The sequence below is a fragment of the Bufo gargarizans genome, chromosome 6, assembly GCF_014858855.1.
Source record: "Bufo gargarizans isolate SCDJY-AF-19 chromosome 6, ASM1485885v1, whole genome shotgun sequence".
Classification (NCBI taxonomy): Eukaryota; Metazoa; Chordata; class Amphibia; order Anura; family Bufonidae; genus Bufo; species Bufo gargarizans.
Window position 1 is genome coordinate 148,298,325 of NC_058085.1, and position 23,338 is coordinate 148,321,662.

General features: G+C 42.3%; 1 protein-coding gene across 2 annotated transcripts in view; it reads left to right on the top strand.

Annotated features, from left to right (window-relative positions):
- The window catches only part of ASCC1 (activating signal cointegrator 1 complex subunit 1), a 331,000-nt gene that overhangs the window by 205,622 nt on the left and 102,040 nt on the right, over positions 1-23,338 (top strand). The gene's annotated exons all lie outside the window — the stretch shown is intronic.

The following is a 23,338-nucleotide window of genomic DNA, read 5'->3' on the forward strand; positions in this document are numbered from 1 at the left end:
ATGAGTGGAGTAGAGGTGGACTTTTTAAAGGCACAGTAACAGATCTTTGAGAGACAGAATTCTTGCTGTTTCTCAGGTGTTCAAATACTTATGTTCAGCAGTGCAAGACAAATAAATTCTTTAAAAATCATACAATGTGATTTCCTGATTTATAAAAAAAAATTCTGTCTCTCAGAGTGGGAATGCACCTACAATGTGAATTTCAGACCCCTTGATGATTTCTGAATGGGAGAACTTGCGAAATCGCAGGGTGTTCAAATACTTCTGTTCCTTACTGTATATGGAGATATCGTGGAACAACAAATAAATATTATAGAGAGACTGGTACACCATGATAATTACATTTATATAGACATTTACAAAATTACCATATCAAGTTACTTCCAACAAAACAATTTGGTAACTAGAAAACTAAATTCCCTAATCCTTACAGTATATTGTAGTTGCCATATTCTGGTCTTTTTAGGTCTCTCCAGTCCCTGTCTTTCCTCTGGCCCATCCAGGCTTCTTCTTCTCTGTCATTTCTCTTTTCATTACTTCTTCCTCCCTTCTTTCTTCTCTCCTCTTCTTACTTCCTCTCTTCTTCTTTCCTTCTCCCTCCCTTGGGTCTCAAATCCTGGCCTTTTATATGTTTAAAAGTTAGTTCTAGCATCTTCTAGACTGTGGCTTGGACACATCTGATTGGTTTTTGCTTATGATTTTCTAGTAATTTCCAGTTAACTCTAAAAAGATTGATAGAAGCAGCTGGAATGTTGCATCTCCAGGACTTTTCTAGTTGATAGTTGTCAACTATTTGCTGCATTTGATTTGCTAATAAACCTTTTTCCAGGGAGACAGTACTTGTTCACACTGTCTTTGAGAGGACAAGTATAGATACTAACAGAGCGTTGCAGAAAAACTCACATTTATATAGGATACCAGTGCAATATATGTCTTGCATTATTTTCCTAAAAATCTGTATTTCTTACACAGTCTGTGGGGATTCCGCTGCTGTCTCCCTCCTAAGCTCTGCCTGAGGCAAGGCTTAACAGGCAGTTAACAATGACATGTCTGACAGCCTTCACAAGTTCCTAGACTTCCCCAGCAACCCTTCAGAATACCACAATTTCACTGCAAGAGGCCCAATTTGTGGGAAAAAGCAGCCCCATCTCTCTGTCTAACATTCAGATGCTATGTTATTGACTGCAGCGTCTGAGTGGTTAAATTACTGGGATCAGAGTGATCTCCAGTACCAGACATTGCTGGTGTATGTCAGCTATATTATGCAGCTATGTACACTGTTGGACGCAAAAAAAATGTATGATTGCACTTAACTCATTTTTGGCTAAAAATAATTTTATTAATTGGTCTTTATTAAAAATATTGAGCTGTTCTGTCAGAAAGGGGTTGTCCGAGTAATTTTTTTGTTCTTTGTATGTTTTTGGCTAATCAAAAGTAAGGGCTTTACCATGCACTTACTGCATCTGCAGTTGCTGCTTTCTCAGATAACACTTTGTTCCTGTCATCTAATAAAGCTACTTTCACACTAGTGTTTAGTTTTCCAGTATTGAGATCCAGTATTATTCATTGTCAATGGGGACAAAACGTAACTGAACAGAACGGACTGCTCCAAAATGCATTCCGTTCTGTTTAGTTAGAGCAAACCGCTGCATGTTGTAGTTTGCTTTCTGTCCTGGGATGTGGAGCAAGACGGATACGGCATGACCCCCAATGCAAGTAAATAGGGACGGATCCGTTTTCTCTGACACAATCTGACACAATAGAAAATGGATCCGTCCCCCATTGACTTTCAATGGAGTTCATGACGGATCCATCTTGGTAATGTTACAGATAATACAACCGGATCCGTTCATAACAGATGCAGGCGGTTGTATTATCAGTAACTGAAGCGTTTTTGCTGAACCCTGCTAGATCCAGCAAATCACTAGTGTGAAAGTAGCCTTACCCTTATCTCTAATGTACCAAGAGGTCATAAACACTTATTTAAGCCACATTGTTGTCAGTAAGATGAGAACTGAGCTATAATGAGTGTGTATAATGTCAGAGATCAGAGATAAGTAGCTGTCAGCTCTTTGATGGAAAAGAGAGACAATTCAGATCCTTCTGTTAGTGTCTCAGCCCTGTACAAGAAAAAACGGTCCCATATTCGTAATAAAGACCAATTTAAAAAAAATATTTTTAGCTCAAAGCAATAATAAAAATATATGGTCCCCAAAGGTGTACATAGCCTTTAAGGAAAAAGTGTAAGTGTATACCTTGGAGCAACAGCAAATATTACACTTATTAGTTAGGCCAAGTTCATTCTTCAGTTAGGGTCCATTCACACGTCCGTAACTGTTTTGCAGATCCGCAAAACACGGACACCTGCAACGTGCGATTCTCAATTTGTGGACCGCACATCACAGACACTATAATAGAAAATGCCTTTTCTGGTCCGCAATTGGATTCGCATCTATTCCAGCCCCATTGAAAGTGAATGGGTCCGCAAATTGCGTAACGAAGGCGGAACCAAATTACAGACGTGTGAATGGACCCTTATTTGGTCAGTTATTTCCATCAGTTATTGTGAGCCAAAACCAGGTGCGGATCAAAAGCACAGAACAGGTGCAGAACTTTCCCTTATCTCTTATGTCTGAGTAGGCTTCACTTCTGGTTTTGGCTCACAATCACTGATGGAAATAACTGACCAAATAACTGAAGTGTGAAACCAGCCTTACTGAATTCGGTAGGTTGCAACCATGATGGTGAGTGACTTGACTCTGGATTGTGGAAAGGTGGGATTTCATGTAAAGAAAAGTGCTTTTGCACTCTGGGAACATCTTCTAGATTTATGAGAAACCCATTCAGAACTCCTAGTTTGCTTGGTGATCTATAACTATATATTCCCCGAGATCCCGTAGTAAAGATTAATCCTAAATGAAACTCCAAAGGGTGATGAAGTTTCCCTAAGGTTCTGAAAGTGAAGACACCATCTCTCAAGGTTATAGTTGCCGTAAAAGAAAATTTATATGTCAGTAATTCAGATGGCAGACAGAACAAACAAAATCATCAACATACCAGTTGCTGCCTCATTTGCAAGGTGAAATATGCATTAGCAGTGTCTGAACGGCTCCATTGTTCCGCTCTCTATTCTACAAACAGGTGCTTGCGTGTTTCTCATTTGAGAAATCTATGTGCACATAACCAGCCAGCCTATGAATAAAAGAAACCCAGTCACTTGGATGGTAGGAAGTCTTTGCATATTTTTGCTTTCTGTTACCCTTAGCTGGTTTTCTCTATTTCAGAACTAATTGTACGTAAAGGACACTTTTTTTGTAATTATTTGTGAATTTGATGGTAAGAAACACCAATGACTAGCTACACAATTGTGCTTTCTGACTTCAGATTGCCACTTTGGCTTTTTTCTTCTTTTTCCCATCTTTGCTTACTATAGTACAAAAAGGTATCTCCCAAGGAAGAGAACCATCCCACCAGCACCACCTCTTGGAAATGACTCCTTATGAGTCAAAATTTGACTTTTCAACAAGCCTTGGGATTTGACAAGGGAATATAACCAAACCAGATATCTTGGTTTGCCTATATTCCCTTGTCAAATCTCAAGGCTTGTTGGGAAGTTGGATTTTGACTCATAGGGAGCCACTTCCAATAGCAGCGGCGAGAGGGTTCTCTTCCTTGGGAGATACCTCTTTGTATATTAGTTTCCCAAGGAGCATCTCCATACCATGGAGTACTTCCAGTAAGTCTCCATACAGGACCAGTTTCTTGAAGGAGATTTAGCACCATGCCTAAGATGCCTACTAGGAAAAATGAATCACTTTGTATGTAGCAATTTGTATATAAGAGAAGCACAGGTTAATGAGGTGATGGGTTTAATTGTGATTCATTTAGGCAAGTAATATTTCATTGCTCACAACTAGGCTCGGTGTCAGTTTTGTATTAGCATCTATTGGCAAACAATGTGAGTGCACTTCTTCGCTGCCAAGTCCAGTTTAGAGAGTCCTGATGCTGTCTCTCTCATTCAGATCCATAACTCTTCCAATTTCTAATGATTGTACTTCAAAGGGTTATCCAGTTAAATATAATGATGACCTATCCTCAGAATAGGTAATCATTAGCACATCAGCAATGGTCCAAGTCCCGACACCCTCTCCAATCAGCCTTTTCAGGGAGCAGCTGAGCTGACCAGAGCTCTAGTGAGCGCTGTGGGCCCCTGGCGGCTTTCCAAGCACAATGTCGTACTTTATTTATAGCTGTGCTTGGTATTGCAGCTCAGCCTGATTGAATTGAATGGGGCTGAGCTGCAACTAGGCCATTTGCGTGCATTTTAGTCTTCTTAGGGTACTTTCACACTTAGCGGCAGGACGGATCCGACAGGCTTTTCACCCTGTCTGATCCGTCCTGCAGCTATTTCGCCGGACTGCCACTCCGTCCCTATTGACTATAATGGGGTACGGGGGCGAAGCTCCGGCGCAGCACGGCAGTGCTCCACAAAAGGCCGCCGGACTAAAAGTACTGTATGTCCGACTTTTTAGTCCGGCGGCCTCTCGCCGTGCACTGCCATGCTGCTCCTATTATAGTCAATGAAGACGGAGCGACAGTCCGGCGAAATAGCGGCAGGACGGATCCGACAGGGTGAACAAAGGTGACCAACCATTGTCTGGTGTAAATTAGGGTGCACGCGCTGGCCCTTTTAGGCTACTTTCACACTAGCGGCAGGACGGATCCGACAGGCTGTTCACCCTGTCAGGTCCGTCCTGCCGCTAGTGTGAAAGTAGCCTAAAAGGGCCATTGCGTGCGCCCTAATTTACACCAGACAATGGTTGGTCACCTTTGGGTACCTAAGGCACCTTTCGCTATGGTAGGGTGCCTGAGGAATAGGTTTCCTAGTTTGCTAGTGTCCTGTGACAGTGTGCTGGTTCTGATATATCTGCCCACATACCGACATTCGCATTGGGAACTTCAAGTTTCTTACAATCACAATCAGAAAGTCGCAAGAAATTCAGCAGATTGGATTTTTTGTGACTGTCGGGTCACGGCCCCATTTACTTTACTAGTTGCGGTGTAGCGTAGTGTTACACAGTCATACATGCAGGCACTCTCACATACACACTGTCATACATGCAGGCACTCTCACATACACACACTGTCATACATGTATGTACTCTTACGTACACACACTGTCATACATGCAGGCACTCTCACATACACACACTGTCATACATGCAGGAACTCTCACATACACACACTGTCATACATGCAGGCACTCTCACATACACACACTGTCATACATGCAGGCACTCTCACATACACACACTGTCATACATGTATGTACTCTTACGTACACACACTGTCATACATGTATGTACTCTTACGTACACACACTGTCATACATGCAGGCACTCTCACATACACAGACTGTCATACATGCAGGCACTCTCACATACACAGACTGTCATACATGCAGGCACTCTCACATACACAGACTGTCATACATGCAGGCACTCTCACATACACACACTGTCATACATGCAGGCACTCTCACATACACACACTGTCATACATGCAGGCACTGTCACATACACACACTGTCATACATGCAGGCACTCTCACATACACAGACTGTCATACATGCAGGCACTCTCACATACACAGACTGTCATACATGCAGGCACTCTCACATACACACACTGTCATACATGCAGGCACGCTCACATACACACACTGTCATACATGCAGGCACTCTCACATACACACACTGTCATACATGTATGTACTCTTACGTACACACACTGTCATACATGCAGGCACTCTCACATACACACTGTCATACATGCAGGCACTCTCACATACACACACTGTCATACATGTATGTACTCTTACGTACACACACTGTCATACATGCAGGCACTCTCACATACACACACTGTCATACATGCAGGCACGCTCACATACACACACTGTCATACATGCAGGCACTCTCACATACACACACTGTCATACATGTATGTACTCTTACGTACACACACTGTCATACATGCAGGCACTCTCACATACACACTGTCATACATGCAGGCACTCTCACATACACACTGTCATACATGCAGGCACTCTCACATACACACTGTCATACATGCAGGCACTCTCACATACACACTGTCATACATGCAGGCACTCTCACATACACACTGTCATACATGCAGGCACTCTCACATACACACTGTCATACATGCAGGCACTCTCACATACACACACTGTCATACATGCAGGCACTCTCACATACACACACTGTCATACATGCAGGCACTCTCACATACACACACTGTCATACATGCAGGCACTCTCACATACACACACTGTCATACATGCAGGCACTCTCACATACACACACTGTCATACATGCAGGCACTCTCACATACACACTGTCATACATGCAGGCACTCTCACATACACACTGTCATACATGCAGGCACTCTCACATACACACTGTCATACATGCAGGCACTCTCACATACACACACTGTCATACATGCAGGCACTCTCACATACACACTGTCATACATGCAGGCACTCTCACATACACACACTGTCATACATGCAGGCACTCTCACATACACACTGTCATACATGCAGGCACTCTCACATACACACACTGTCATACATGCAGGAACTCTCACATACACACACTGTCATACATGCAGGAACTCTCACATACACACACTGTCATACATGCAGGCACTCTCACATACACACACTGTCATACATGCAGGCACTCTCACATACACACACTGTCATACATGCAGGAACTCTCACATACACACACTGTCATACATGCAGGAACTCTCACATACACACACTGTCATACATGCAGGCACTCTCACATACACACACTGTCATACATGCAGGCACTCTCACATACACACACTGTCATACATGCAGGAACTCTCACATACACACACTGTCATACATGCAGGAACTCTCACATACACACACTGTCATACATGCAGGCACTCTTACATACACAAAACTGTCATACATGCGCGGGTGCAATGCGTGACGTGAACGCATTGCACCCGCACTGAATCCTGACCCATTCATTTCAATGGGGCTGTGTACATGAGCAATGTTTTTCACGCATCAGTTCTGCGTTGCGTGAAAATCGCAGCATGTTCTATATTCTGCGTTATTCACGCAGCCCTGGCTCCATAGAAGTGAATGGGGCTGCGTGAATAACGCATTGCATTCGCAAGCAAGTGCGGGTGCGATGCGTTTTTCACTGATGGTTGCTAAGAGATGATGTTTGTAAACATTCAGTTTTTTATCACGCGCGTGAAAAACGCATCAAAACGCATTGCATCTGCAAGCAAGTGCGGGTGCGATGCGTTTTTCACTGATGGTTGCTAAGAGATGTTGTTTGTAAACCTTCAGTTTTTTATCACGCACGTGAAAAACGCATCAAAACGCATTGCACTTGCACGGAAAAAACTGAACAACTAAACGCAATCGCAGACAAAACTGACTGAACTTGCTTGCAAAATAGTGCGAGTTTCACTGAACGCACCCTGAACGCATCCGGCCCCAATCCGCAACGCCCGTGTGAAACCAGCCTAAGGCCTCTTTCACACGAGCGTGACGGATTAGGTCCGGATGCGTTCAGTGAAACTCGCACCATTTTGCAAGCAAGTTCAGTCAGTTTTGTCTGCGATTGCGTTCAGTTGTTCCGTTTTTTCCGCGCGGGTGCAATGCGTTTTGTTGCGTTTTTCACGCGCGTGATAAAAAACTGAATGTTTGCAAACATCTCTTAGCAACCATCAGTGAAAAACGCATCGCACCCGCACTTGCATGCGGATGCAATGCGTTATTCACGCAGCCCCATTCACTTCTATAGGGCCAGGGCTGTGTGAAAAACGCAGAATATAGAACATGCTGCGATTTTTATGCAACGCAGAACTGATGCATGAAAAACAATGCTCATGTACACAGACCCATTGAAATAAATGGGTCAGGATTCAGTGTGGGTGGTACGCGTTCACTTCACGCATTGCACCCGCGCGGAAAACTCGCTCATATAAAAGGAGCCTAAAACCTACCAGCCCTCCTATGAATCAGCGCTGCTATTCAGCCCCTGACCAGCAGATCATCTCTAAGGCCCCTTTCACACTAGCGAGTTTTCTGCACTGAATCCTGACCCATTAATTTAAATGGGTCTGTGTATATGAGCTATGTTTTTCACGCATCACTTCTGCGTTGCGTGAAAATCGCAGCATGTTCTATATTCTGCATTTTTCGAGCAGCCCTGGCTCCATAGAAGTGAATGGGGCTGCGTAAAAAACGCATTGCATCTGCAAGCAAGTGCGGGTGCGATGCGTTTTTCACTGATGGTTGCTAAGAGATGTTGTTTGTAAACCTTCAGTTTTTTATCACGCACGTGAAAAACGCATCAAAACGCATTGCACCCGCGCGGAAAAAACTGAACAACTGAACGCAATCGCAGACAAAACTGACTGAACTTGCTTGCAAAATAGTGCGAGTTTCACTGAACGCATCCGGACCTAATCCGTCACGCTTGTGTGAAAGAGGCCTAAGTCCCTCTGAAGTTTGCGTTCAGTTTTTTCCGCGCGGGTGCAATGCATTTTGATGCGTTTTTCACGCGTGTGATAAAAAACTGAATGTTTACAAACAACATCTCTTAGCAACCATCAGTGAAAAACGCATCACACCCGCACTTGCTTGCGGATGCAATGCGTTTTTCACACAGCCCCATTTACTTCTATGGGGCCAGGGCTGCGTGAAAAACACAGAATATAGAACATGCTGCGATTTTCATGCATCGCAGAAGTGATGCATGAAAAACAACGCTCATGTACACATCCCCATTGAAATGAATGGGTCAGGATTCAGTGTGGGTGGTACGCGTTCACGTCACGCATTGCACCTGCGCGGAAAACTCGCTCGTGTGAAAGGGGCCTATGAGAAAACCCCATGTGAGGCCCTAAATGAAACCAAAGGCCTACTTTTCAAAACATCCTCCCATTTTTCATTGGACAGATCTTCAATATCTTTTGTCCATTTTTTTTTAGCTAATATTTTAGTCTTTGTTTGTATTACCTTCATTAGTAGTTTATATCTCCTCAAATTGCTGCCTTTAATATTTCCATCCCTGAGAAATTGATCAACACCTTCCGAAGGTGCCTTTTTATATCTCTCTGAATCGACTGCCGAACTAATTGCATCTCTTATCTGTAAATACTTGAAACAATACTTGATCCCAAACTCCCTATTTAAACTTTCAAAATCCTTCAATGTATCCCCTTTATACCTCAATTTATACCAAGCTTACCCCTTTACTCTCCCAATCTACATATTGTTTATATTTTTTATTTTTTTCTCTCCAAGTGTAATTTATTATATTCAATATGTGATTATCTGTGTTTATGTTCCCCAGCATACCTGATTCTAAAACCTCCATTAATCTAGTCTGCTTGAACTTAACACCCATTTTTAGTAAATACCCTTTAAATAATGGACTTATTTCACTCTCTTTCATATGACTAAATTGTGACACCCATCTTTGACGGGTTACTGAAGTATCTCTTTTTTTTATCCTAGGTATTCCCCCCTTCCAAATAAATTCCCTCATTAACTTATCCATCGTCTTAAAGATATTTTTTGACAATATAACCGGAGCATTTTGTAATACAAACAAGATCTTTGGCAAAAAAATCATCTTTATCAAATTAATTCGACCCATCAGTGATAATGGCAATCTCCACCAAATATGGATTCTCTTTCTCAGATCTTTCAAAAGAGGAACCACATTTAGTTTTTCGAAATCCTCCAGATTTCTTGAAATATTTATCCCTAAATATTTAAAACTATCCTCTTTATCTAGTATGTGTACATCTATAGTCTTATCCAAGTTTTGATCCCATAACATCATTAAATGTGATTTTTCCCAATTTATTTTTAATCCTGAAAAATATCATAATCTATCTATAATATTCATTATTTTAATTAAATCCACCTCAATATCACCCAAAAAAATAAAAGTATCAGCATACAGTGATATTTTTTCTTTAATACTCCCATATTGAATCCCAACAACTCATCATTTTCCCGGATTATAATAACTAGATGTTAAAAGTTATAATAACTAGATGTTCTATTGCGATTGCAAAGAGCAGCGGGGATAGAGGACACCCCTAGTGCCCCTCGAGAGGGCAAAGGGCAGGGACATAGCCCCATCCACCGATACTCTAGCTCTAGGATACGAATATATAAATGTAATACAATTTATAAAGTAATCTCCAAAACATCTAAGAACCTCCCACAGATAATCCCATTCAATACAGTCAAACGCTTTAGTAGCGTCCAGAGATAATATACCTTTTCTACTATCTTTTTGTTTATTACCCTCTATGTTAGTAAACACCCTTCTAATATTAGAGTTAATCAATTTTCCCGGGATAAAACCGGTTAGACCTTCGCCAACAATTTTATATCAGTATTTAACAGTGATATAGGTCTTTATGATTCTGTTTTTAGTAAATCTTTACCCTCTTTAGGAATCAAAACAATAATAGCTTCATCCATTGAATCCGGCAGTTTTTTTGCCTTCATGGCCTCACATAGGGTATCCCTTAATTCTGGTAAAAGTACTTGTCCAAACTGCTTATATATCTCGAATGGTAATCCATCTCCTCCTGGGGCTTTCCTATCCTTAATAAATCTCAAAGCCCTTTCTAATTCCTCCAGTTGTATCTCTCTCTCCAATTGATTTAATTGATTTATTGACACTTTTTTTTTAAACAAAACACCTCATTCAGATACTGACGTAGTTTTTCATTTTCATAATTTATTAATTTATACAGGTCCTGATAGTAGGTGCGAAACACCTCACATATCTGTTCAGGAGTTCTTACAATCTGTCCCTTATTGTTTTTTATTACCCCTATCCAGGCCTTTTTCTGTTGATTTTTAACAATATTGGCTAACATCCTACCCACTTTTTCACCCTCCGAAAAGAACTTAACACCATGAAAAAAAAATATGCTGTTTGAGAGATTTCTATATATTTTTTTTTTCAACCTTCTCTTTTTCCTCTTCCCATTTCTTAAGACTTTCCACTGAGGGATTAATTACAGATCTCACTCTAGCCTCCTCTAACTTCCATTCTGCATTCTTAATTTTTTCTTTTACTTTTTCCTTAAAATAGTTCACTTTATTGGACAAAACTCCCCTTAGGAAGGCCTTTGCCGTATCCCAAACCACCTGTTTATTAGTTGAATCTTCTTTAACCCCCCCCCCCCCCCCCACATTTTTTATTCCTCCTTAATATCTTCCTTATCCTTTAACAGAGTTAACCATTGAGAATTAAACTTAAATAATATGGGAGCCTGTCTAATCCTAAACTCCACCTCCATAATCACAGCACAATGGTCTGATAGAGCCATAGGAACATATTTTATTTTTGTTATATTTTTTTCCAATAATTTTTTATTACTCAGAATCATATCAGTCCTTGACCAAGTTTGATGTGTTTTTGAGTAACGGGAGTAATTCTTTCTTCCAGATGTAATAAGTGCTAAACATCTACCCAATTAAATTCAGCGATTGCCTGGCCAAATTATCACTATAAAATACAGATTTAATTGTCTTTATTTAAATCTAACACCGTATTATAATCCCCTACCGCAATCAAGATACACTCCTGCCTATCTAACATATATTCCTGCAAATCATACAGTACAGACCAAAATGGACACACCTTTTCATTCAAAGAGTTTTCTTTATTTTCATGACTATGAAAATTGTAGATTCACACTGAAGGCATCAAAACTATGAATTAACACATGTGGAATTATATACATAACAAAAAAGTGTGAAACAACTGAAAATATGTCATATTCTAGGTTCTTCAAAGTAGCCACCTTTTGCTTTGATTACTGCTTTGCACACTCTTGGCATTCTCTTGATGAGCTTCAAGAGGTAGTCACCTGAAATGGTCTTCCAACAGTCTTGAAGGAGTTCCCAGAGATGCTTAGCACTTGTTGGGCCTTTTGCCTTCACTCTGCGGTCCAGCTCACCCCAAACCATCTCGATTGGGTTCAGGTCCGGTGACTGTGGAGGCTAGGTCATCTGGCGCAGCACCCATCAATCTCCTTCATGGTCAAATAGCCCTTACACAGCCTGGAGGTGTGTTTGGGGTCATTGTCCTGTTGAAAAAATAAATGATGGTCCAACTAAACGCAAACCGGATGGAATAGCATGCCGCTGCAAGATGCTGTGGTAGCCATGCTGGTTCAGTATGCCTTCAATTTTCAATAAATCCCCAACAGTGTCACCAGCAAAGCACCCCCACACCATCACACCTCCTCCTCCATGCTTCACGGTGGGAACCAGGCATGTAGAATCCATCCGCTCACCTTTTCTGCGTCGCACAAAGACACGGTGGTTGGAACCAAAGATCTCAAATTTGGACTCATCAGACCAAAGCACAGATTTCCACTGGTCTAATGTCCATTCCTTGTGTTCTTTAGCCCAAACAAGTCTCTTCTGCTTGTTGCCTGTCCTTAGCAGTGGTTTCCTAGCAGATATTCTACCATGAAGGCCTGATTCACACAGTCTCCTCTTAACAGTTGATCTAGAGATGTGTCTGCTGCTAGAACTCTGTGTGGCATTGACCTGGTCTCTAATCTGAGCTGCTGTTAACCTGCGATTTCTGAGGCTGGTGACTCGGATGAACTTATCCTCCGCAGCAGAGGTGACTCTTGGTCTTCCTTTCCTGGGGCGGTCCGCATGTGAGCCAGTTTCTTTGTAGCGCTTGATGGTTTTTGTTACTGCACTTGGGGACACTTCCAAAGTTTTCCCAATTTTCTTAAAGTAATGATGGCCACTCGTTTTTCTTTACTTAGCTGCTTTTTTCTTGCCATAATACAAATTCTAACAGTCTATTCAGTAGGACTATCAGCTGTGTATCCACCTGACTTCTCCACAACGCAACTGATGGTTCCAACCCCATTTATAAGGCAAGAAATCCCACTTATTAAACCTGACAGGGCACACCTGTGAAGTGAAAACCATTTCAGGTGACTACCTCTTGAAGCTCATCAAGAGAATGCCAAGAGTGTGCTAAGCAGTAATCAAAGCAAAAGGTGGCTACTTTGAAGAACCTAGAATATGACATATTTTCAGTTGTTTCACACTTTTTTGTTATGTATATAATTCCACATGTGTTAATTCATAGTTTTGATGCCTTCAGTGTGAATCTACAATTTGCATGTAGTCATGAAAATAAAGAAAACTCTTTGAATGAGAAGGTGTGTCCAAACTTTTGGTCTGTACTGTATATCACATCAGGTTTGTATGGAGGTAGAATATAAATGTTCGCTATCACCAACTGTACCTCATTTAACTTACAAGAGATACCGGCCACAGTCATCCGCCCTACTTGCCACATATTGAAAGTCAACTTTATTATTCTCCAAGATAGATACTCATCTCAAATATGATGTATATGTAGAATGATAACCACCCCCTATCCATCTCTTCTCCATCCACTTTAAAGAATCCCCATCCAAATGTGTTTCTTGTAGGCAGATGACAGCTGGCATGCATCCCCTCATCCAGTCAAAGTTAGCAAACCTTTTTAATCTTTCTCTTAAACCCTGAACATTAAGCAACACTATTTTCATTATTCAAAGAAAAAAACTGAAACCCCTTTGACCCTCCTCTCTCTCCCCTACAAAAACCCCCACCCCCATACAGCTTCCCTCTAAAAAGAAGAGATAACTCCATAACTATGCATTTAACTCCCAATGTTCCCCCATCCCCCGCTTTATTCATTACATTTCAATTCTCACAGGCCTTTTAAGTCTGCCCAATCTTTTGCTTCTTCAGGAGACTCAAAAAAGAGACCTATCTTGATATTCTACACGAAACTTAGCAGGAAAAAGCTAACTATACATTATTCCAGCTAATCTCAGTCTCTTTTTTTTATATGTGTATATTTTTTTCTGCGCTCATTTGTGGCCGCCGAGTAATCCGGATATAGATTTATTTTCTTTCCCTCAATCTTAAATTCATCAGAATTTGCAAAATAGCATCACGGTCTTTGGAAAGAAGAAACTTGACCGAAATTGGTCTTGGATGGGACCCTGGAATTCTCTTTTTAAAAGGAACCCTATGGGCTCTCTATCGCAAAATGACTAGAGAGAATTCCAGGTTTACAACTTTCCATAAACCATTTCTCCATAGATTCACCATAATTAGTTCCCTCTATTACCCCCGGTATTCCCACACATCTCAAATTAGTTTTTTTTAGTCCTATCTTCTAGATCTATTAGTTTACTCTCCAGATCCATCTTTGTTTGTTTTGTTGAGACACTATATCCTTCTCCAGTTTACCAACCAAGTCTTCTACCACTGATGTTCTGTTCTCCATTTCCTGCAAACGTTCCCTCACCTTAACCAAATCGTAGCTCCAGATCTCCTATTACTAGTGTGCCCCTGCTGATATTTCCGATCACAAATATATCCCTGATATTAAAAAAGGGAGAACCAGTACAAGGACAACACAATTACTAGTCGCCTTTAAGTGAATATAAAGAGACTAACACTATGCAACTCCATCTTCCCTACCTATCCACTAATATCTTACAACACAAGTTAAATCTTCCTTCAAACAATACCAACAATAATGTAGACCCACTAACAATAGGTTAGAGGCTAATACGATCCAGTATTTTAGAGTTCTATCACATGCATCCTTCTCACAGCACAAACATCAGTATAGTCCCCTGTTGACACTTTAGAAGTAGAAAATTTACTGACTAACAGGTATACAGGATTAACAAGCAGTTCCTCAAGTTCATTAATGGGAAGTTATCGTGGAAATGAGACACATGCAGTTAGTAAAACCAAGTTAGTATCAAATAGCACCCCCAATGTCGCTCCTTGGCCACACTCTCCACTTCTTACGATCCATTATATTAAAATTCTGTTCACAAACTTACGCCAGTATCAATATATCCCCCAAGTAACACTTTACAAAGTGAAAATAGTGGTTGCCCAAGTTCATTGATAGGTTATCGTGGACAAGAGATGCATACAGTTAGTAAAGCCAGATCAAAAATCTAAATATGAACCCCACTGTCTCTCCTAACAACTCTCTCCACTTCTTAGAATCCAATGTGATGCAGTTCAAACACAAGCGGCCTTCTCACAGTGCCAGCATCAGTATAGGATTAGCAGGCGGTTGCCCAGGTTCATTGATGGGTGAATTAGAAGGTGGGGGTCAGCTGGCTAACTTAAACAGGATTAGCAGGAGGTTGCCCAGATTCATTGATGGAGATGCATATAGTTAATTAGGACAGGTCAAGTATCAAGAAATCAGCCCCAATGCCGCTCCTATCCACTCTCTCCACTTCTTAGAGTCCAGTGAGATGCAATTCAAACACAAGCGGCCTTCTCACAAACCCTGCATCAGTATAGCCCCCGATGGGCGACTATTTGTAAATTTTCTAAAATTGCCAAAGATCTTCAACATATGGAGGAGATGCATGCAGTAAATGCAACATAGCCCATACATCCTTTTTTTAGTGGAGGTTTACCGTGGGTACCTCTTAGAAAGAAGAGTTAGTATACTTGTGGGGGAGGGAAAAACCTGTTGTCAGTATTGTGAGTCCCAGTCCACAACCCCCCTTTCTTCAGACAATCATGGGGGAATCTCCTATAGCCTCCAACGAGCACCTCCACTGAAATGTCCTCTCCTCCTCCTTCCAAAGCAGGGTACCTGCGCCACCAGCCCATCATGCTGACCCGCCCTCCATTTTCCAGCCTTTCTCACCACCACCTCCACGATTCCAGGTGGAAACAGCGCACGCTCCCTCCAACCGCGTCAATCCAAACAGGGTAAGATTGCATGCGCCCCGTCCGCAGACATCGGTCCCCAGCCTCGCCTTCACCCCTGGACTGCTTCACCGCACTCAAGCTTCCAGCGTCCCACACCGTCTCCAGAGACCACATGGCCAACGTACACCGCTTCAAGTAGTGAGGGGGGAGGTGGAGCTTAGCGTCAGACACTTTCATGCCTCCCTGCACCGAAAACAGCCTTACCTCCATATTGACCCTTCATGGCCTGCTCTGACCTCAGACTGCCTATTGGATTGCTCATACATGTCAATAACACTGAGATTACTCCAGGAGGTAGCAGCCTGGTGGTTTCCCTGCAGTGATGTCCAGATCCCTGTACAGGGGTTATATGATGGAAACCAGGGGACTTTTGAGTTTAACAACCTTAGGTGTAGCCCAAAGCCAGATTTTTGTAGCTACTCCTTCTTGTGGCCTTACCATGTTTTTTTTTTCTCCCACTTCCACATATTACTTGTATACTTTGCTTATGTTTTTTCCTATATGGACTGTTACTAAACCATTTTTTTTGTTAGAATTTGTTTATTTTACTGTATGGTGGTGATACGGATTTATTCTGACACATGCATACAACCGTTATTATTAAGCATGTCTGCATGGGCCAGTGCCATAATAATACAGTATCTTCTGCAGCCCTCCTTGCATAATGAAATACCGCCTCAGTGAATGTTTTCTTATGCATGGAGCTTGGCTGAGTAGCTCTTGATGGCTATGGTTTAACACAGAATAGAGTTGTACATAGTAAATAAAACAATACGAACACGTCAATAAAACATAAGATAAGGAAATTGGGATGAGGAGACTGTATATTTACTTATTTATGGGCAGTAGTGACTGGGAGACTGTGTAAGCATAGACTTACATACAACTCTGCTTAGTGACTGACTGCCAGTAATAGTATCTCTCCGTACAAATGCATTCTGTGCCGGTCTTACCATTTGAAGGTGTTGGGGCATTTACACTATGGAACTCTCTGCCAGAGGATGTCGTGATGGTGAATTGATTGAAATTTTTAAAATGGGCCTATATGCTTTTCATTGAAGTGATAACTTATGGTCACCAGATTACCGCTAATGGGTAGTTGACCCAGGGACTTATTCGGATTGGAAGTGGCTTCACAAGAGGGATGTTTTGCATTCCTCTGAATAATCACATGGATGGACAGATAAGATAGCCCTGTGTCCTTACATTACTGACTATGCCCATTTCACTGCTGGGCATGCGCCATAAAATGCCCACTGTGAAGTAAAGCAAGCTGTCGCGGGATTTCAGGGGGCAGATTCAGTAAAGGAAACGTAAACGTAAGGATACTGGGCTGTCTTACAGTTAAACATAGGAGGAGAAATCAGTGGCAGTCTACAGAGGGCATGGACACTTGCATCAAAGGGGAACGCCCCTGGGCACTTGCAAGTCATTATATCATCAAACTTTGTTTTTTCAACATCAAATATACAGAAAGCAGAAAGAAAGGTACGATTATTGGTGACACTCCCTTTAAACTTGGAAGGGCCTTTTTCCAATCTTAAAGGTGTTTTGCAAGAAAGTTTTTTTTTTTTTTTGCAAACCTCCAATACTCCCACCCCCTCCCCCACCCAGTTAGCTGGTCCTGTAAAGGGAAGCTTACTTACCGGCTTGATGGAGGAACTCCCATAAAAGGGAATCAAGAGAGCCATACTTTGTGTAGCCACTTCTTTACTCACAGCCCCATTCTGGAGATAAGTGCAGGTCCCACATATACACTCACTGACCCAGATAAAAATGTAGAATAGTTACAAAACTTGGCATGCAGTTATGTCTCAGGCAGATATGTAAATGATTACTGTGTGGTCTGATTAGACACTGGGTTTTGCCACAAGAGGGCATGAAAGTGTCCTATAAAAAGGCTCTTAGAGGCTACTTTTGGGCAGTGTGAGAAATTGTTGATCAGTAGACATGCTTCTACATCGCACTCCAGTTGACAGACTTTGACAGGGTGCGCATCTTTGGACCGAGAGGAGCAGGATGGTCGTTTTGACAACTTGCCCGGCATCTAGGCCCAGGGGCGGTTCGGCCATAGACCTTACAGGGAAATTTCCCGGTCGGCCGATGCCCAGGGGGCCGCCCAAGTCCTCCGCTCTGCCGCTGGCTGGGTACATAATGAGCTCTCAGCGGTAATTAGCGCTGTGGGAATCAAGCATTCATGTACCCAGTCAGTGACCACACATGTCCTCCTGAATTCAACTATGTCCCACATCTCACATCCTAAGCCCCCTGCTCCATATTTTAATCTGGAGGAGGAGGAGGAGAACAGAAATTGCAGCTATTCATGGCCAACACAGAGGGAAAACTTTTGGGGCAATATATTGTTTTATACTGTGGTATATGGCATTTTGCGCTATGGGATTGCTAACCCATCTTACTTATGTTAACCCATCTCTTGTCAATTTAGACAATCCTACAACACGGGCCCACTTTTAGGTTTTATTTCAGGGCCACTTTAAGTTCCCTATCCGCCCCTGTCTAGGCCATTCTTACCTAGCTGTTAGGAGGAGTTGGGAGTAGTGGTTTCATGAGGGCAGGCAGACATGGTGAACAGGCTCCAGACAGCTCAGACAGAGGATGAGCAGTTCGCACAGTTTAGTTGTTCAATATCCATGGCACCTTAATTACACACCCCTGTCTCTGCCTGAACCATTTCTAGGTGCTTAGCAGAAGGAAATTTAGTGTATCAGTTCTAATTACATGTCCTGCCATTGACAGAGACTATTGCCTTTGTTTGCTGTGGTTTTGTGAACAAGAAATATGAACTGCTACTGATTAGAACCGTATTGTCTTTAGCAACGAAGTCAGGTTCTGATTGGGATCCCAGAAGATTTGAGTTTGAGTATGGAGGCCTTGTGTAGAGCGCTTCAATCATTCCTTTCTGCGGAGTGACACACTGCCCTAATTGCTGGTGTGATCATCTGGGGAGCCATTGCATACAACAGTCGGTCACCCCTAGTCAGGACACTAACAGCTCAGTGATATGTACAGGGCATTGTGTGGCCACATGTGTTGCCTCTCATGGCAGGGCATCCAGCTGGCATTTTTCAGCAGGATAATTCTCACCCACACATAGAAAGTGTTTCCCAGCAATGTCTCTGCCAGACTACAACACTTCCTTGTCCTGGCTGGTCATCAGTTTCCTTGTCCTGGCCGGTCATCAGATTTATCACCAATCAAGTATTTATGGGGCCAAGAGGTTGTGCAGGATCCACAGACCCAGCTACAACATCTGTGGGTAAATGTGCCGCAGGATACCATACAGAACCAGTAGCCCTCCATGCCCAACAGTATCTCATCTTGTATCCAGGCTAGAGACGCCCAACAGGGTCCTAGAGCCTCCTTTCAATTGTACATTGTTCCCCAATAAACTTATCCTTTCTCTCTAATATTATAATAACTTACATATCTGATCATTACATTATTTAATAGAAAGTTTCATTCCATTCCAGCAACTCCTTCTTGGTGCCTTATTTGTTTTGCTAATGTTCTTCTTGTAGATCTTTTAAGGATTCATGCACACAAGCGATTTTAAACTTGTCTGAGTTCTGTCGGTGAAAAACTGATGTTTTCCTCTGAGTTTCTTTAGTGTTTCTGAGTTTCTTTAGTTAAAATCTGTTACATTCTTGAGGTTTTTCCATGCGGTTGTCATTAGTTTCCACACATTTTTTATGCACGTGAAAAATAAAATAAAAAATGAATAACATACAGCATATCCAAGCGACCATTAGTGAAAAATGGGCTATCCTTCAGTGTGCGTGAAAAGCATTAAATATACATACTACCCTTTTTTACGCAGCTTTCATGAATGTGCATAAACCCTTTGAATCTAATGGGGCAGTTTCTAGTACAGGTGCTTGCAGTTTTAAACACGAATGGCACTTACCCGTCAAACATCGCTCGTGTGCATGAGCTCTTAGTGTGCTGCCGCACATTCCGGTTTTTGATGCAGGTTTGAAAGCCAAAATTAGGTGTGAATCACAAAAAGGAGGAGAGTATAAAGGACAGATACTGTCTTACCTGCTCATTTGAATCCACTTCTGGCTTTGGCTTCCAAAACTACATGCACACTTTGCGGATTACTTGCGATTTTCCAACTGGGATTCTCGTGCTGAAAAACCTCAGCGTAATACGGTACCAGCAAAGTGTATGAGATTAGACAAATGTCATGTACACTGCTTCTTTATTCCTTGCGGAAATTGACCTGCCATGCAGAATTAGAAATCCCCAACAAGCCATGTTTGCGATTTTTGGTGCGGATTTCGCCCTTTTCAATGGAAGGATGAGATCTGCGGCAAAACTGCATCAAATTGGTGCTAACACATGCAGATTTAGGTGCAGAGGAGCAAAAAAAAAATCCACATGGAAATTTGTGCACATCTTCTGCATGTTTACGCGTACATGAGTGCAGGTACCGTTAGGGTAGGTTCTACTATTTACATACAGGTGAAACTCAAAAAATTTGAATATTGTGCAAAGTTCATTTATTTCAGTAATCCAACTTAAAGGGGTTGTCCCACTTCGCTTTTTTAATCTTACCAGCAGTAGATGTACTGGTAACTTCCTGGTTCTCAGGCAGTTGAGTGAAGGCCACGCCTCCTCATGACTCACCCTGCGTGCTCGTTCATGTGTATGAGTCATCCACATGGAGCCGTATGTGAGGTCCCGCCCCCCCCCCCAGTCTAATAAACATTGAGTGCGGCCCCCCCCAGTATAATATACATTCAGTGCGGCCACCCCCCCCCCCAGTATAATATACATTCAGTGCGGCCCTCCCCCCCCAGTATAATATACATTCAGTGCGGCCACCCCCCCCAGTATAATATACATTGAGGGCGCACCTCCCCAGTATAATATACATTCAGTGCGGCCACCCCCCCCCCCCAGTATAATATACATTGAGTGCGCCCCTCCCCCCCCCAGTATAATATACATTCAGTGCGGCTCCCTCCCAGTATAATAAACATTGGTGGCGCAGTGGGAAGTGCCAATGAGGGTTAAAAAAATAAATAAAAAATGAACTCACCTCCACCAATTGATCGCACAGCTGCCGGTCTCCTGTTCTATCTTTAGGACCTGTGAAAGGACCTTTGGTGACATCACTGTGGTCATCACATGGTACATCATATGATCCATCACCATGGTAATGGACCATGTGATTAGCTCAGTGACGTCACCACAGGTCCTGAAGATAGAACAGGAGACCGGCAGCTGTGCGATCAATTGGTGGAGGTGAGTTAATTTTTTATTTATTTTTTTAACCCTCATTGGCACTTCCCACTGCGCCACCAATGTTTATTATACTGGGAGGGAGCCGCACTGAATGTATATTATACTGGGGGGGGGGAGGGGCGCACTCAATGTATATTATACTGGGGGGGGTGGCCGCACTGAATGTATATTATACTGGGGAGGGGGAGGGGCACCCTCAATGTATATTATACTGGGGGGGGGGGTGGCCGCACTGAATGTATATTATACTGGGGGGGGGGGGCGCACTGCGCCACCAATGTTAATACAAATGCAGGAGGTGGGTGCCGGAGTGAAATAGCCGGCACCCGACCTCTATGATAGGGGGCTGCGATCAGCGGCAGTTAACCCCTAAGGTCCCGCTCCCTGTCATAGAGGTCGGGTGCCTGCTATTTGATTCCGGCACCCGCCTGCTGTATTTGCGCATGCGCGGGCGTGCGCGTACTTGTAAGAATGGAGAGGCGGTCCGAGTACTTGTTCAGCTGTTGTGCGCAGGCGCGGCACAGCGATGCGGCCGGACGAAAGAGGCCGTATCCATGGGATACAGAAAACAACAAAGGAATCGCTTTACATGATTTTTTGAATGAAAGATAGCTTTTGGATAATAACATGGATAGGAAGATATGTTGTGTGGGGGTAAATAGATTAGATAAAACCTATTTTATGAAGTGGGACAACCCCTTTAAAAGATGAAACTAACATAAGAGACAGACTCATTACATGCAGAGCGAGATATTTCAAGCCTTTATTTGTTATAATTTGGATGATTATGGCTTACAGCTTATGAAACCCCAAAGTCTCAATTTTGAGGTACCATTTGGCAGAGGGTATGGATTAATTAGCTGACTAGAGTGTGACACTTTGAGCCTAGAATATTGAACCTTTTCTCAAAATTCTAATTTTGAGCTGCATTAATGCAATTCCTTTTCATTTGCATTACTGAAATAAATGAACTTTGGCACGATATTCAAATTTTTCGAGTTTCACCTGTATATACAGTGCACAATGTCGAAGCCAGACCTACTATATACTAATCATAACACCACAATGCCCATTTAAAAGTGTTACATGGTTCTTTAGAAATTGGGGCTTGTTAGGTACTGTTGTTTGGTAACTGTCTCTTGGTAGATTTTAGGCACTATATGGCATTATTTAGGTTTGATGTTTTTTTTTTTTGCTGTATTTTATTATGATATTATATGGTCACTATATAGTACAGTTATGTGGTTGTATTATTGAAGCAATGTATCATGGTATTTGGAAACCATGTAGCACTGTTATTTGGGCACTGTGGTGTTATGATTTGTATACAGTAGGTATGGCTTGGACACTGTATGACAGTATTATTCGTGCACTGTGTGTGTGTGTGTGTGTGTGTGTGTATATATATATATATATATATATAGTGGGGTTTTGCTCTGGTAGATAGGTTAAGCGGGCGCAGTACAGAGGCAAAATATAAGTTCTTAACTCAAAACGTCAGTGTTTATTCACACTTGAGGCAATTGTACAAAACAGCACGTAACTTTGCAGTCTTGGTGTTAATTCACACAGGATGGAAAGTTCATATAACACAAGTCACCTTGCTGGCAGTTCTGCCTCCAGTAGTCCACAGCAGGCTTTAGGGGGGTCTGTTTCCCCAGCGTGCGGCTCTCAGCCCTCCTGCACAGCACAAAGCTTCTGATCCCAAAAACAGAGACATCTCTGCTGAGCCCAGCTGCCTATTTAAGGACAGCCAGGTGCTGCCAAAACTTGCATCGACACTTAAACTCCGGTCCAGTATTTGACCTCATCCAGCACATGCTGGGAGGAAAATACCTGCCTTGCCAGACACAACCCCTCACTGTGTCACAATATATATTTATGTTATTACTATCCGGTTGCATTAATTTGTCAATTACAACCCTGCATGACATACATGCACTGTAACAGGTACATTTTGGTCGCCTTATAATGACGGAGATAGGAATCGTGTAATAGGCAAATATATTGATTTGGGTTTATATTGGCTTTTTTTCCAGAATGTAACATTTATTTTATAAGCCTGCTAAAATCAATCATGTGGAGTCTTTCTGAGAAACTTAGAGTATAATGGCCTTTCCTACTAATAGCATAGCATCCTCTCTTAATCTATGTTTAG